Source organism: Phalaenopsis equestris, unplaced genomic scaffold, assembly GCF_001263595.1.
Source record: "Phalaenopsis equestris unplaced genomic scaffold, ASM126359v1 Scaffold000094, whole genome shotgun sequence".
In the NCBI taxonomy this organism is placed as follows: Eukaryota; Viridiplantae; Streptophyta; class Magnoliopsida; order Asparagales; family Orchidaceae; genus Phalaenopsis; species Phalaenopsis equestris.
In genome coordinates, this window is record NW_018164536.1 from 5,863,409 (window position 1) to 5,878,233 (window position 14,825).

At 35.6% G+C, this 14,825-nt stretch overlaps 1 long non-coding RNA gene across 1 annotated transcript; it reads right to left on the reverse strand.

The window, feature by feature from the left end:
• Positions 1 to 4,790: 4,790 nt before the first annotated feature.
• LOC110020159 lies at positions 4,791 to 14,295 on the reverse strand. Its single transcript, XR_002293506.1, has 3 exons — positions 13,685 to 14,295; positions 6,365 to 6,487; positions 4,791 to 6,267 (listed from the first exon to the last, which is right to left on the reverse strand). It is a non-coding gene; the product is annotated as an uncharacterized LOC110020159 (long non-coding RNA).
• Between the last annotated feature and the right edge of the window lie 530 nt (positions 14,296 to 14,825).

The window sequence follows — 14,825 nt, forward strand, 5'->3', positions numbered from 1 at the left end:
TAAATCTTCAACTGCATAAATTTCGGTTGTAGCGCTTAAGATTTCAAGTGCCTCCTCGATAGTGCTTGAATGAGAAGCCTGACATTCTGCCTTGAAACATGAAACCGCCTCGGATAGCTCAATTCCGAGGGAAGAAGCACCAGATTTTCTTTTACCAACAACCTTTGGACGTTTGGAACGGGAAATTGTTTCATATTCATTCTGATCCGAGCTGGGGACGTCAATGAAATCAATTGAATCTGCGGGGGTTCCCAAATTCATGGCATTGCCAGTGAACCCTGTCTCGCTTGGGCTACATGCATAGGTCCCCGTTGCAACCACGCCTCCAAACATGCGATTGAGTTTCTCCTCAAATTCAGGTTCTATTCCAGAAAACTTAAACTTCTTTGCAGGGGGCCTACATGGAAATTGATGAACACCTAATTAATAATAAACATATGAAGATACAAAATTATAGTGTATAAAAAATTCTCACCGCAAGTCTGTCAGCCCACCATTCATCGGGTGCATCAACTGTTCATTTCACTGGATCCCAACCCAGACCCGTAGATCCCTTCTTTAATTCTTTCAATATTTTCCAATCTTTCTTCAGTTGATCCCACTCGTTCTTCATTTGCAATTTGTCGTACTCCCTGCCTGTATATTTCTTGAAACATCTGATAATATTTTGCCACCCTTCTTTATTTAAAAAAGGTCGTAGGTCTATTTTCCCGTTCAATCTCTTTAAGGCAAAGTTCACAAAATAGTATTTTTGTTTTTTTTCCCACAAAATCGGTGTATCAACCTCTTTAGATTTATTATTCATATTATGACTAAATCAAAACAAAGCCATGAAACATAAAATTAAAATCAATTACAAAGTAAAAAAATCAAATCAATCTTGTGCAAATATCAATTACTATACTTCTGTGCAACATATCAATGAGAGAAATATAAGAAATGTCCCATAAATGGGAAGCTCTCAAAAATAGAATATAGAATATGTCAAATTGTAGAAAAACATTGGTTATAATGTTAGTCCAAACAATTTATGATCCAATAAATGAGAAGCTCTGCTCTAGCAGAAAGAAAGAGAAAAAAAACTAGGCTTTGTACAAAAACTATTCAAATAGCAAAATTAAGGGTCTGTTTGGGGCAGCTACAGCTTATCCAACTTCTGCTGATAAGCAGCTTATCCTGATAATCTGCTGATGATCAGCTGATCCGGATAAGCTGTTCGGCTGTTTAGTTGACGCTTATGGAAAACAGCAGATTCTGAAAATTGATCATTCTGCCCCTGTTCTGAATAAGCAGTTTAGTTGTTTGGTTAGTGTGTTTTGTAAATAGTTTTTTTGGAATTATTTTTTTAATTAAATGAATAATCTGTGCAGCAGAATTTATTCTTTTCTCAATAAAATTAAAGATCACTGTTCAGAGAAGAAAATACCAAAAAGACCATTTATATTTATATAACTAAAACATATTCGATCACATCAAACGAATATGTTACACATACAAAAGTCAAATGCACCAGCACATACTACTACAAAATATAGTAAGAGCCCATAAAAAAGAAAAAATAACATGTTAAAATGACAAGTAAAAATATGATAATGTTAACTTTATGGATCCCCCGTCGCAGATTTAAAAACTCGATTGTCATGTGCACTGTCCTCCCAACTAGCCTTAACAAAAGTGAAACACAGATTGAAGTCACAAACGACCATGAAATTTTGGGTGGGGCTACTACAACGACCGATAAATGCAACCTTATCATTATTTGGGATACGTGCGTCAACATGTGTTCCATCAATCGCGTCGATGCAGTCCTATTTGAGTTCATGTTAGTATCGACATATCATTGGAAACTCTAACAAAATTAACTATATTGCATTTGATTGAATACCTTGAAGAAGGGCATATATCGCGCATCCTTCGATATCTCAGCAGGTGTTTGCTCGAACTTATAATCTATGGGTCTAATGACATGATAGGACATGCTAACAAGTGCGCTCAAACCAATTGAGAAGTACCTGCTTATTGTTTCGATGAGTGCTGAAACCGCTTCATCGCTCCTCGCATTAACTCATTGTGGGATAATATAAATAGTGTTATTGCGAGCACCTCACGTGGAGTGGTCTTCAAAGATTCATGAAGATCGTGAGCTCCTACGAGTAATTCCAGGAGATCGATAAATATTGTCTTTCTCATTCGAAACATATTATAAATTTCTCAATGAATCGAGTACAAGCCGGGGCTTTGAACAGAGACAAGAGCGAGAGGAGAATCTACGGTCACGGGAGAGGCGAAGGAAAAAGCAAGGTCACGGGAGCGCCCTCGATGGGCAATATGCGTAAATTGGAATCCGAAAACGTTATCTCACGGTCCGCGTCTTTTGCAATTTAGAAAACGCAGTTTTAAATAATCTCTTCATAAGTGGGTACCAAACAGTGAGGCTGTATTTTCAAAACGCCGCCCGCACTTTAATTCTGTGCAACATATCAATGGTAGAAATATAAGAAATGTCCATGAGTGCAAATTTCAACTGGAATCAGGCATGAAAGAAATCAGGCATGAAAGGTCTGTGAAACTAATAAGAGTTATCAAGGATAAAACATATTGTAGAGAAGGTAGATGGGATAAAATCACAATCATGCTAGCAATCCAATACCATTTAAATTATAAAAAAAAAGATAAAATAAATACATAAACAAGATAAAATAAATACAAAAACCAAAGACTTGTCCTGTTTAGCGGATCCATATGTACCAAAGAACTATAGAGAGAATATATCTAGCACTCTATCATGCAAGTTTGATAAATTTTGAAATTAGAGTAAGAATCATAAGTTCTAGTTCATGCAAGTATATATCTAATATTTTCTTTTGATGTTAATTGCAGTTGTTATTCATCCATTTTGCAGAGCACATCGTCTAAATAAAAGAACAACAACAAAATATGGGATAAAAAATTGGGAGAAGACATATCTGCTTCAATGAGGTTTCGGTTTTGAGCGGGGCAGAACGAGGCAAGCTGCTTCGATCAGCACAAAACACCCGAGCGACGGCGGTGGAAGGCGAGCAGCGGCCGGGCCAAAAGGGGGGGGGGGAGGGAGGAAGCAACGAGCAGGGGCTTCGAGCGAGATGATTGAGAGGGCCGATCGAGCAAGAAGGGGTGGTTTCCCGAACAGGAGGAGGAGAAGGGGAGTCTTCGCGAAGGGAGCAACGAGCTGGGGCTTGGGAACGGGACAAGCGAGCGGGGCGATGGTTTCCCGAACAGTGGGAGGAGAAGGGGGAGTCTTCGCGAAGGGAGGAAGGAGCAGGGGCTTCGAGCGAGACAATTGAGAGGGCCGATCGAGCAAGAAGGGGTGGTTTCCCGAACAGGAGGAGGAGAAGGGGAGTCTTCGCGAAGGGAGCAACGAGCAGGGGCTTCAGAGCAGGACAATCGAGCGGGGCGACGGTTTCCCGAACAGTGGGAGGAGAAAGGGGAGTCTTCGCGAAGGGATGAAGAAGCGGCGGTTTCCCTAATTGGGTTAGGGTTCCTTGCGGGGATTTGGAGCGGGGCAAGCGAGCGGGGACTTGGGGCGGGGCAAACGAGCGGGGCAAAGGAGCCTTTACTGCACGAGAAAGCCAGGCCACGGGGTCGGCCAGCTTTCTTCCTTTTTAGCGGCAATCGACCGCTGCCGCGGAAGAAAAGCACGCAAAAATTTTTTTAACTTTCCGGTTTGGGGCCGCGACGCTCGAAAAACGCGGCCCCAAATAGAGCCTGAGTCTCTTCTTCGACATCTCAGGCGCAAGAGGAGCTACAACATTTTCTTGAAAAAAACATTCCACTTCTCCAACTGCGCAACCATCATTCTAAAATGTTTTTGTCAAATTTGTTAATATTGTGGCTTTGATCCAAGTGATAGAATAAGTATCTAACATATTCATTAACCATTGAACGACAAAGCTTTCATATTAGATGCAATTTTGGCGTCATGCACCCACGTTGGCATCTAATGTAAGAGAGAAGTGAATTAAACATCATCAAAGAATGTAAGTACAATTTTACTTTTTGCAAATTAAACTAATGATGTTTTTATCTAATATGAAAGATTTGTGGTATAAGTATAAAAATAAAAGTATGGGCGTTAGATATGTAAATATATAGAAATTCAGCGGGATACATGTTAATGGCTCTACTTAATAAAAGTTGAAAAATTACATGGTTCCTTAACACTAATAGATCCAATACAACAATATGTACACAATAAAAGACTAAAATCCAACCATCACTGCATCTAAAGGGCGCACTCACATACATGCCCCACAATTTTTATGCATTTATATATCTAGCTCTTAAACTTTCCTATTTACATCTATAGCACTCAAATATTTATCATATAAAAAATAACACCATTACCTCAAAATGTTATAAATGCAAATATGAAAGTTTAGGAGCTAGATATGTGAATACATAAAAATTGTGTGGTATGCATGTAAATTTTTCTAAAAAATAATGAATGAGCAAAATTGTAATAACCGTGCGCCTGAAACCAATCATACATGTCAATGAGCAAGTAACAAATTAATATCACATCTGCGTAGAACAACATTACAATCATTTAATTAATTCATTTTCCAAAATACATTTTGTAAACACAAGCAAATGAAATGCTAGCAGAAAATAACAACAGAAGGTTATGCATTTACATACCAAACACCCAAACATTCATATTTACATGTATACCACTCATATCTTTTAACATCACGTAAAAAAATATCACCATCGGTGACTTTTTTAGAAGTGAAATACAGTTTGTTCATGCATAAGTTTATAGCACCAGTGGGGTAAAAATGTAAATATCAAACAATGGGAGTGAGATATGCAAAGAATTGTGGCATAAATTTAAATTTTCCATAGGGAGTAATTACATGCACACCGCCCTAAACATTGATATTTACAAAATAACCACCAAGCCAACAACAAAAAAATTAAGGATGAGGCTAAGGATGATGAGGAAAAGAAATATAGGGAAAGGAGAGGGAGTACTTTTGGATGGCAAATTGAGTAATAGATGTGGTCAATGTGCTATAACATTACAATACAATTCTACCTACAAGAATACAAGCAACAAAGCATAGCTAGCTTGAAGCGAGACAGTACATTCTTGAAGGTTTACGATCCAAATTTCATTCAAAACGTAAATAACTTCCTCCAATATAGTAAGTGATATCTTCATATCTTCCCCTTATGCAGATGACATTCATTCACCGCACTTATTCCAAGTTTTTTGACGACTGCCTAGCTGATCTCATTACAGTTGAACTGAGTATGACTGGGCCTGTCAGACAAGGAGCAATAAAAAGAAGGCAATAGATGGTCGGGCGGTATATCCCAAAGAGCTCGGTGGCTTTTTCTTCTGGCATTCCTTCATCGCCCTTTGGGCCATTGCATGGACTTCTCCTGAGAAGGTCTGGAAGTAGCTTTAGAGCGTTGCAGAGAAAATGGTGGAATTGCCTGGCTATGGAGCGGGCCTTCTCTTTCGTCGGCAATTCTTTCGGTTTCCTTTTTCTCCAAGTCTATGGAGAAAAAGGAAACCGAAAGAATTGCCGACGAAAGACAAGGCCCGCCCCATAGCAGGTAGTTCTACCATTTTCTCTGCAACGCCGTAAAACTACTTCCAGACCTTCTCAGGAGAAGTCCATGCAATGGCCCGAAGGGCATGCTCGAAGAAAAGGCCACAGAGCTCTTTGGAATTTACCAACTTCATCGCCCTTTGGGTCATTGCATGAACTTCTCTTGAGAAGGTCTGGAAGTAGCTTTAGAGCGTTGCAGAGAAAATGGTAGAATTGTCTGGCTATGGAGCGGGTCTTCTCTTTCTCGGACAATTCTTTCGGTTTCCTTTTTCTCCAAGTCTATGGAGAAAAAGGAAACCGAAAGAATTGCCGACAAAAGACAAGGTCCGCCCCATAGTAGGCAGTGGCAGTTCCACCATTTTCTCTACAATGTCGTAAAGCTACTTCTAGACCTTCTCAGGAGAAGTCCATGCAATGGCCCAAAGGGCATGCTCGAAGAAAAGACCACAGAGCTCTTTGGGACTTACCGACTGACCATCCATTGTCTTCTCTGTATCGCTCCTTGCCTCACAGGTCAGACATATTCAGTTCAACTTCAATGGGGTCAGCTAGTCCGTCATTTAGCATGTCAGCAAGAAATTCTGATGTTATTTTCCTGTAAAAGCTTCCGAGCAATGTTAAATTCTTATTCTGCTAAATCTCAGAACCTTCTTACAATATAACTGACCTGGAGAATAAAAACAACCAAAAAAAGTTGGTCAAAACAACCAATATTTCATTGGATTTCAAACAAACGAATCAAATGAAGAATGCATGGCAAATACCTATAGCACAATTGAATGCAATTTGAAAATGTGGTACAGACCGTAAAAAGGAAAATATTTTTCCAACAAGTAAAAGTCTTTCCGCATGAGCCCCGTCTCCTATTTCTTCATGGAAAATCCAACCTGAAAAAAAAAGAAATGAATCCTATGCGGATGTTATAAGTGAAAAAAAAAAAAAAATCATAATATGTAATAGACCTACAAAATACTTTCAAAATAGCAACCAAGAATGATCCAGGGCCTAAGAAAACATCTTTCCAGGTTAATTATGTTTCGCCAAACATCACTGATAGCTGATCCAAGTAGCTCAAGACAAAGATGATCCTGTTCACCATTGATTTTTATTGAAGATTCTGGTAGTTCTATAGGTCTTTTGTTGGACACGTTAAACTTTTTTCCGTAAGACTTTATAACTTATTAGATGTAAAGCCACTTTAGCATATGAAAGTCTCTATTACACAAATTATCTCTGTTAAAGGTGACAAATTTAACAATTTATTAATATTTTTTTAATGTTCAATATTAAACTAGATAGAACAATCATGCTACACAATGGAGGACAATAAAAAAAATAACTTTTGGGAAAAATCCACTAGAAGTCAATAGCAGTAAAAGCTGACAGACGGAGGTAGAAATGTAACCAGATTTAACTAAAGCTACATTGTCAAATGTATTTGTAAAGATTGCTTACTTCAACTACTCTTCTACCTGCAAAAAATCTTTCAGCCAAACTGTAGTATATATGTCCAACAAAAAAAGCATTTTCATTCTTTGCAGAAACCTTAAACCAAAATAAGTACAAATATTACTAAGAAATATCAACATGTCATTCCGAAGCATAAAAAAAACATAAGCTTTAAATTTAGCAAAGAATCTGACATCTAAAAGAAGTGATGACACAGCCCCGTTAACTCCCCTCACCGTCAGTTTAAAGTTATAGAAAAAGAGGACAAAAAATACTAAACAATTTCCTTAACCAGAACAAGGTCATAGCCATGACTTTCTCATTCTCATGCATACGATCACAAAATTAATCATCATGAACATAGCTAACAATTGTAGAGTTGCATTTCAGGAGGCATGCGAAATAATTCCCATAATTCTCTGAATAAATGTGTCAACATTTCTTGCATCACTAAGAAACATGACATAGATTTTAAAATCTCCAAACCTATAAATTTGTTAAAATCACCTCAACAAACATGGCATTGTCTGCTTTTAAAAGTTCCAAACTTTTTTTTTTTTTTTTTTTTGGTAAAATGGGCCAAATTTTTTCTAAGTTAATATGAGCCCGACCTTTGAAAGGCTCTTAATAATTTTACCAACATGACTCAATTTTGTTTCAATATTTATATATCTCTTTCAAAACTCATCTAAAAAATGAGCTAATCTTGACTAAATTTTTTTAATTATTGAGATTCATAATCAATTTTGATGGTAGACCTGGCACTAAATTTTTGTACTCAAAATTTATTTTATCTCCTTCCTCTAAATATCGCTGTTAGACACCGTAAACATGTTAGTTGAACTCGTTAACATGAAATCACTTTTTGATGTTAAATCGTATAAATTAAAGCACTTTTTGATGTAATGATTGGAGCTTTGTTGAGAACTCCAAAGTTAAATGTGTCATGTTGAAGCCCGCACCCACCTAAAATGGGCAACCTTCAATGAAGTTACGTATAAGACAAAATCATGAACTCTATCAGGCAAAAGTGAACAATATCTCAATGGATGAGAATTGAAATTGTTGATAATTATACCAAGGAAATAATTCAATCAAAAGACGAGAATTACATGTCAAAAAACAACACCGTGGGAGCCACTTCTCTAATTTATTTGAGACAAAGTGCTACATTGTGGAATCTATAACTTGAACATACAAAAGCCACCTCTCAAACCTTATGTCGAATGTGATGTTGTAATCGAACCGAGACTCTATCATAATTTGGACTCGGCTTGTCACAATTATAAGTTGTTCATGACGGTTTGAGCTTGTGTCGAGTTGTCACATATTGTTCAAGCTTGACCTGTTTAAATTTTTCAATGTCTAAACTTGATTTGTACTTAATTTGCTTATGACAAGTGAACGAGTATCTAAACAAGTTAAAAAATAAGCTAAAATTTCAAATGAATATCTAGATTTTCATATAAAAATATAATAAATAATATTATAAATCTAAACAAATAACAAATTGAATGAATCATATAAGCAAATGAACTAATCTAAATGTCGTCAACTACGGTCTATAATATATATATTCTCACAAGAATGAATTCTAAGATAGAGAAAAAAACATTGAAAAAAGAGCAAATAAATTTAAAGGAAATAGTATTACAAAGTAACTCATAATGTGAAATCATTCATCAATTGTAGAAATAATTTAGAAAAAACAAAGACAACATGATCAAGCATAATAAAAAATAATCAACAAAACTGTTGTTCACTTTCAAAATTCTATCATGTTAATTTTCAACGCTAGTCTAATGGACCGTCTCTAGTGAGGACGTTAAATCGTTAGACTATGACACCCCTTATGTATAGAGAAATTGAGCTCTTAAACACTGAGAAGCCTCATAATGTCATGATAGAATTTTATTAGGAACCCCAGAGTTGAGCAAGCTAGTGTTGGAGCACTTCTATGATGAGAAGCTTCCTAGGAAGTTGCATTAACATAGTGAGGCTTGTCAAGCCAAAGCATTAATATATCGATAGAATGAAGTTTCGGCTACTAAAAGCTCTACGAGCAGACAATGTAGTGAAAGATAAATCGACCTTATCAACTGCATTAACATTTCACTTATTGTGCGCCCTATTTTAGAATAAAACTCTAATAATGATGTCATTCACAAAAATTAATATACTTTTAAAGGCATTGAAGTATTTAGCATTTCAGCAGGATGCATCACAACAATAAGAGTACTCGAAGAAACAAGACTCTCTTAATTTTGGTACATTTGATGCATTACATTTTTACAATATGGATTTTTTAATATAAGCCAATGATAGGATGCATTAAAAAGAGTAGCTAAAGATCAAACTTTTTAATCCGCAAAAAATAACAACAACAAGAAGCCTTTATCCCACTAAGTTGGGTCAGCTATATGAATCCTTTTTCTCCATTGCGTCCTATTGAGTGTCATTATTTCATTTAATTCTAATAAATTAAGATCATTTTTTATACAATAAGCCCAAGTCTTTCTATGTCTACCTCTGCCTTTCTTAACATAGGTTGAATCTAAAGCATCTACTCTCCTGACCGGATCATCAAATATTAGACGTTAAACACTTGAGCAAAATAAAAAATAAATGCATAAAGCTCACTAGCAATAATTTAAATATCATCAAACTCTAAAATTCACAACAGATCTAAATAACAAACAATAACCAATAAGAGATCAAGGATTATATCGCTAAAATAGAAAATCAGATTGTAGCAATCTTAAAAAAAAGAATCTCAAGCCAGAATGAAAAAAAAAATGTGCATAGATAAAAAAATAATTCAAATAGAGATCATTAAAAAGGACCATCACACTAATATGAGAAGCAGCATCACCTCCAATAATATAATCATGAACTTATTGTCAATTTCAATAACATACTCAAAGAATTCACCTTCAATAGCATACATACTGCTAATAATTAAAACTAGACCACAATTGGACATTTCCAATAGTCTCAAGTTTATAAATACATTCCTCATAAAGAAACAAATCGAAAACATCATTATAGTCTTTATAAAGAATAAGAAGGATTCTAGCAACTATTAATACCAGTGCAGAACATATAAAAATTGTAGTAGTAGCAAAAGCTAACATACTTAAAAAAACATATTAAAAAATTGAGATTGTAATAGTACTTATTTGATCAAGCACGCTCATGAAGTGAAGCATACACATAAAAATCAATTTGTTGCTCGAATTAACATAAGTTAGATAATCGCTAGTCAATAGGTTTCCTAAGGTAGCTTAGATTATCCTATCGGCAATATCATTCAAGCATGACCTCACCATGAGGTGATATTCTCAGTCTCATGATCCTATTACATTTTATAGATTATGATGATCATAAATTACACTAAGGAACAAAAGATTAAAGGTTTTTTAAATTAATTTATTAGAAATAATAAATATATGAAATAATTCTGAATTAATATAGAAAAATACCATGTCATTCAAGTGTAAAAGCCACTAAAAATACCAAAAGCAAGTAGGTGAGATTTAATTAATACTTAGTTAATGAAAGTTAGAAAACACCTGAATTGAGATATTGACAATTGTTTTTTATTGAATCAAAAGATGTTTAAATATTATCTAAAACATAAAAAAAATAGTTTACTAAATAAAGAAATTAAAAGATATTTTAGTTTCATAACAATAAATTTAATAAAAATAAAAAAAGTATAACAAGCCTTCGCAAAGTAATTACAGGTTAAGATAAAGTGTTGCAATGTTGTAAAAAATTTCCAAAAATTCATATCTCGAAAAATAATTATAAAAGTTCTCAGCAAAGTATTGCAGTTTTCTGCAAAGTACTCTGCAGAATCTATAATCTTTTACAAGGCATTAAAAAAGTCAAAAAAAAAAAAAAAAAAACTCATACTGTCATTTCTAACCATTGGAATTCAAATTACATTTGAAATTCCCAGGATTACAAAGATATTATAGCTTAGAGAAACATGAAAAAAATTAATTAAATTAGTTATAATGATTTGCCGATAAAAACTAAAATCCTAACCACCTATGATAAAAACAATTATAAGGACTTATGCAACTAATATCTCTCAAAGGAATTCTCTCTCCTCTCCCTAGCAACCACGAAGTATTCATCAAAGATTTTTTTTCTAAGTAAAGCTAAATCTAAAGGAATAGGAGATTGTTTGCTTGTTCAAGGTGATATTTTCTAATATTTTGGTAAAGGTTTAAGATTGACTCATTCACAAGGTAAAATTCATGTCAAAGAACCCAACACATATTATTAAATTTTTTATTGATTTATTATATATGATTATTTGAGTGTTTATAGGAGAATGTAGAGAACAGTATTTTTAACCCAAAAAAAAAAGAGAGTTTGTCATGATGCACAAGAGATAATCTTAAGATAAAATGAGATGCAAATGCTTCCCAACCTTATAAAGGAGTAATATTTTTGTTTTGGTACAAAATATTTATGTTTTGGTGCAAATACTACAACATTGTTGACACCTAGACATAGATGTAAATTTTAACTGGTCCACGTAGAAATCATTATGTGTTTACATGGTATCTTCCATTTAAATTTGTGTTTAATGTTTCAACCTTCATATCTTACACGTGTCTAACTTGTTTTTGAAATTTAATTTTATTACATGTTTCTCATTTAATATTCTAAACTTACTATTATATCAATTATAGTCGAAAAATCAATTAAAATCACAAAACTTTTGCACATAAAATTTAATTTCAAACATCCTACAAGTACAATTCACGCACCCTTCTGATAAATTTAATTGGTTGTCACCAGTAGCATTCACCATCATTGTGATTAGTTCAGCCATTGCCACCACCACTGGGGTTGTGTTGCCACCACCTATAGGTAGGTCGTAACTCTGGCCGCCATAGCCATCACTTTTTATTTAATATCTATTTTTGTTAAGATAAACATTAATTGCAGTTTATCATCATAACTATTAAGCAGGTCACGATCCTCGTCACATAGCCAACGCTCTTGACCTAACAATTATTATTCTTATTATCAGCATAAACTGAAATTTACCATCATAATTACTAGAGTGCTCACAACAACATCCATACCTTTTCATGACATCTTATTAATGCCACTAACGGGCCAAAGGAGAGACATTATTTGAGTGTTTTAAAGGAAAGGAGAAGGTAGAGAAAAGTGCTCTTAACAAAAAAGAAAATCAGGAGTATATCATGATGCACAAGAGATAATCTTAAAATAAAATGAGATGCAAATGCTTCCCCACCTTATAAAGGAGTAATTTTTTTTGTTTTCGTACAAAAAAATTATGTTTTGGTGCAAATATTACAACATAGTTGACACCTAGACATAGATGTAAGCTTCAACTGATCCACATAAAAATCATTACGTGTTTACATGGTATCTTCCATTTAAATTTGTGTTTAATGTTTCAACTTTCATATCTTGCACGTGTCTAAATTGTTTTTGAAATTTAATTTTATTACATATTTCTCATTTAATATTCTAAACTTACTATTATATTAATTATAGTCGAAAATCAATTAAAATCACAAAACTTTTGCACATAAAATTTAATTTCAAACATCCTACAAGCACAATTCACCCTCCCCTCTCATAAACTTAATTGGTTGTCACCAATAGCATCACCATCATTTTGATTAGCTCAACCATTGCCACCACCATAGGGGTTGTGCTACCACCACCTCTAGGTAGGTCGTAACTCTCACCACCATAGCCATCACTCTTTATTTAATATCTATTTTGTTAAGATCAACATTAATTGTAGCTTACCATCATAATTATTAAGCAAGTCATGATCCTCGTCACATAGCCAACGCTCTTGAACTAACAATTATTCCTTCAAATTGCAGGACGATATGGAGTGAGGTTGGCAAACTGAGCCAACAATTTGATTCGGAGTTGAACCGAATTTGACCTATCCGAATAAGTGTAACGCAAACCCAGCTCATTTATTAAACAAATAAAAAATCTTAACCCGAACCGAGCCAGTCTTCAACCAGATTGAACCGAACATGATCTGAATGACTCATTTGGACATGCATTTCAAATCAAAGTGAGGTCAAGTTTAGATTAAATTCGGATTTATAAGTCAATATCAGATTTGCAGGCCAATCTCTGATTGAAAGTCAAAATCAAGTCAATTTTGGGTTTGCAGAAAACCCAAACCAAACACAAACATTTAATCAATTACAAATTAAGACCCAAGTCTGACCATGAAGTTGATCATATCATATTGAAATCAATTTTTTTTCAAGTCAAGTCCAAGTTGACTTGGGGTATCAGTTCAATTATTGACACCCCTAATTAAGACAAAAAAATTCATTAAGATTTCCCAAAATGTATGATGAATTACGCTAATTAGCCAACTCTTTTATTCTTTCATATTAAATCTCATCCAAGCCATAATGAGATTGTAATTGGGAAGTGTTTAAAAAAATAATACCAAAATTATTTATGTCCAAGTTAAATAATATATGGCCAATTATATTATTCTATACCAAAGAGATATTGATATTCAACATATGATGGCAAAGATGTATACAAAGTACCCAAAATAAATGATCGTAGCAAACTAAAATTTGACCGGCAGGTACCTTCGAGGGAGGGGTCCAACGTCGCCCTTCGTGTCGTAACGAGGTCATCGCCCCGCAAATGATCGAAGCTGCGGCGAGGAAGAGTCAGCCAGGTCGTCAGCGACAGGAGCGCAGAAGGTAGCAAGGTGCTGCGAGGCTGCAGGCCAAAAAGGCATGGAACGGAGCACAAGGTACTGTCGGCACTGGAGGAGGCGCAAATGATCCCGCTAATCGCTTGAGAGGGACTAAGGCCGGCGGGATCTAGACACCAGCTTCTAGACAGGCCGGCGGAATGTCAGTGGCGGGGACCGAAGGAGGAAGCGCCGCCAAAGTGGGAGAGAGATTCCATGCGAGCTCTCTCTCTCTCGGGTAGGAGCCTCGGCTGGGGAAGAAGACACGGCCAGGAGCGTCGGGAAAGGGGCGTTTGACAGCGAAGTACGTCGGATGGCGGACTTCAGGCGCGCCGGCGAGGCTCGGGCGAAGGTCGCGAGATCGAAGCTTGCGGTTTTCTCGAGGCATAAGAGATGGAGGCCGGGAGGGTGGTGGCGTTCGCCGCGTATCGGAGACGAGAAAGTTCGCCGAGCCTAGGGTTTTTTTGCGAAGCAGAAGGTCGGCGGCGGATCTGCCTGCGATCGAACGATAGGAGAGGGGATTCCCTGGTGAGTTTAGGTTTTAAATAGGATTTTCTTTTTTTTATTTTTAATTTTTATTACTTGTTATTTGAAAATCTCGATTTGCAGTATATGTGTCCTTTCAAAGTAAAATTGAAGTTTCAGACGGGCTCTCGCGATTCGTTTCGCCATCACGAGTCATTCTGACAAACTCATCGCTGATCGAGCCAAAAATTAAATCAACAACAACCGAAGTAATTGTGTCTATATTAGTCTACTCTTCTTCAAAATTAGAGAAGATGAAGTTATAATATCCATATACAGTGAAAGTTCAACAATAATAGCTATAACATAACGTCAAGGTCGAAGTCGATGGCTATGAATGTAGTACCCCACCATCAATGTTGTAGAACAAACTTGTTGTAAAGGTTGTAATTGAATGTCGTAGTAATAGTTAGTTATGTGCATACATAAGTCATAGATGGTTGTTTCGGGAGTCTTCGTTGAACATAAAGGTCGTAGTAAAATGTTGTGCGAGTCGTGAGTCATGT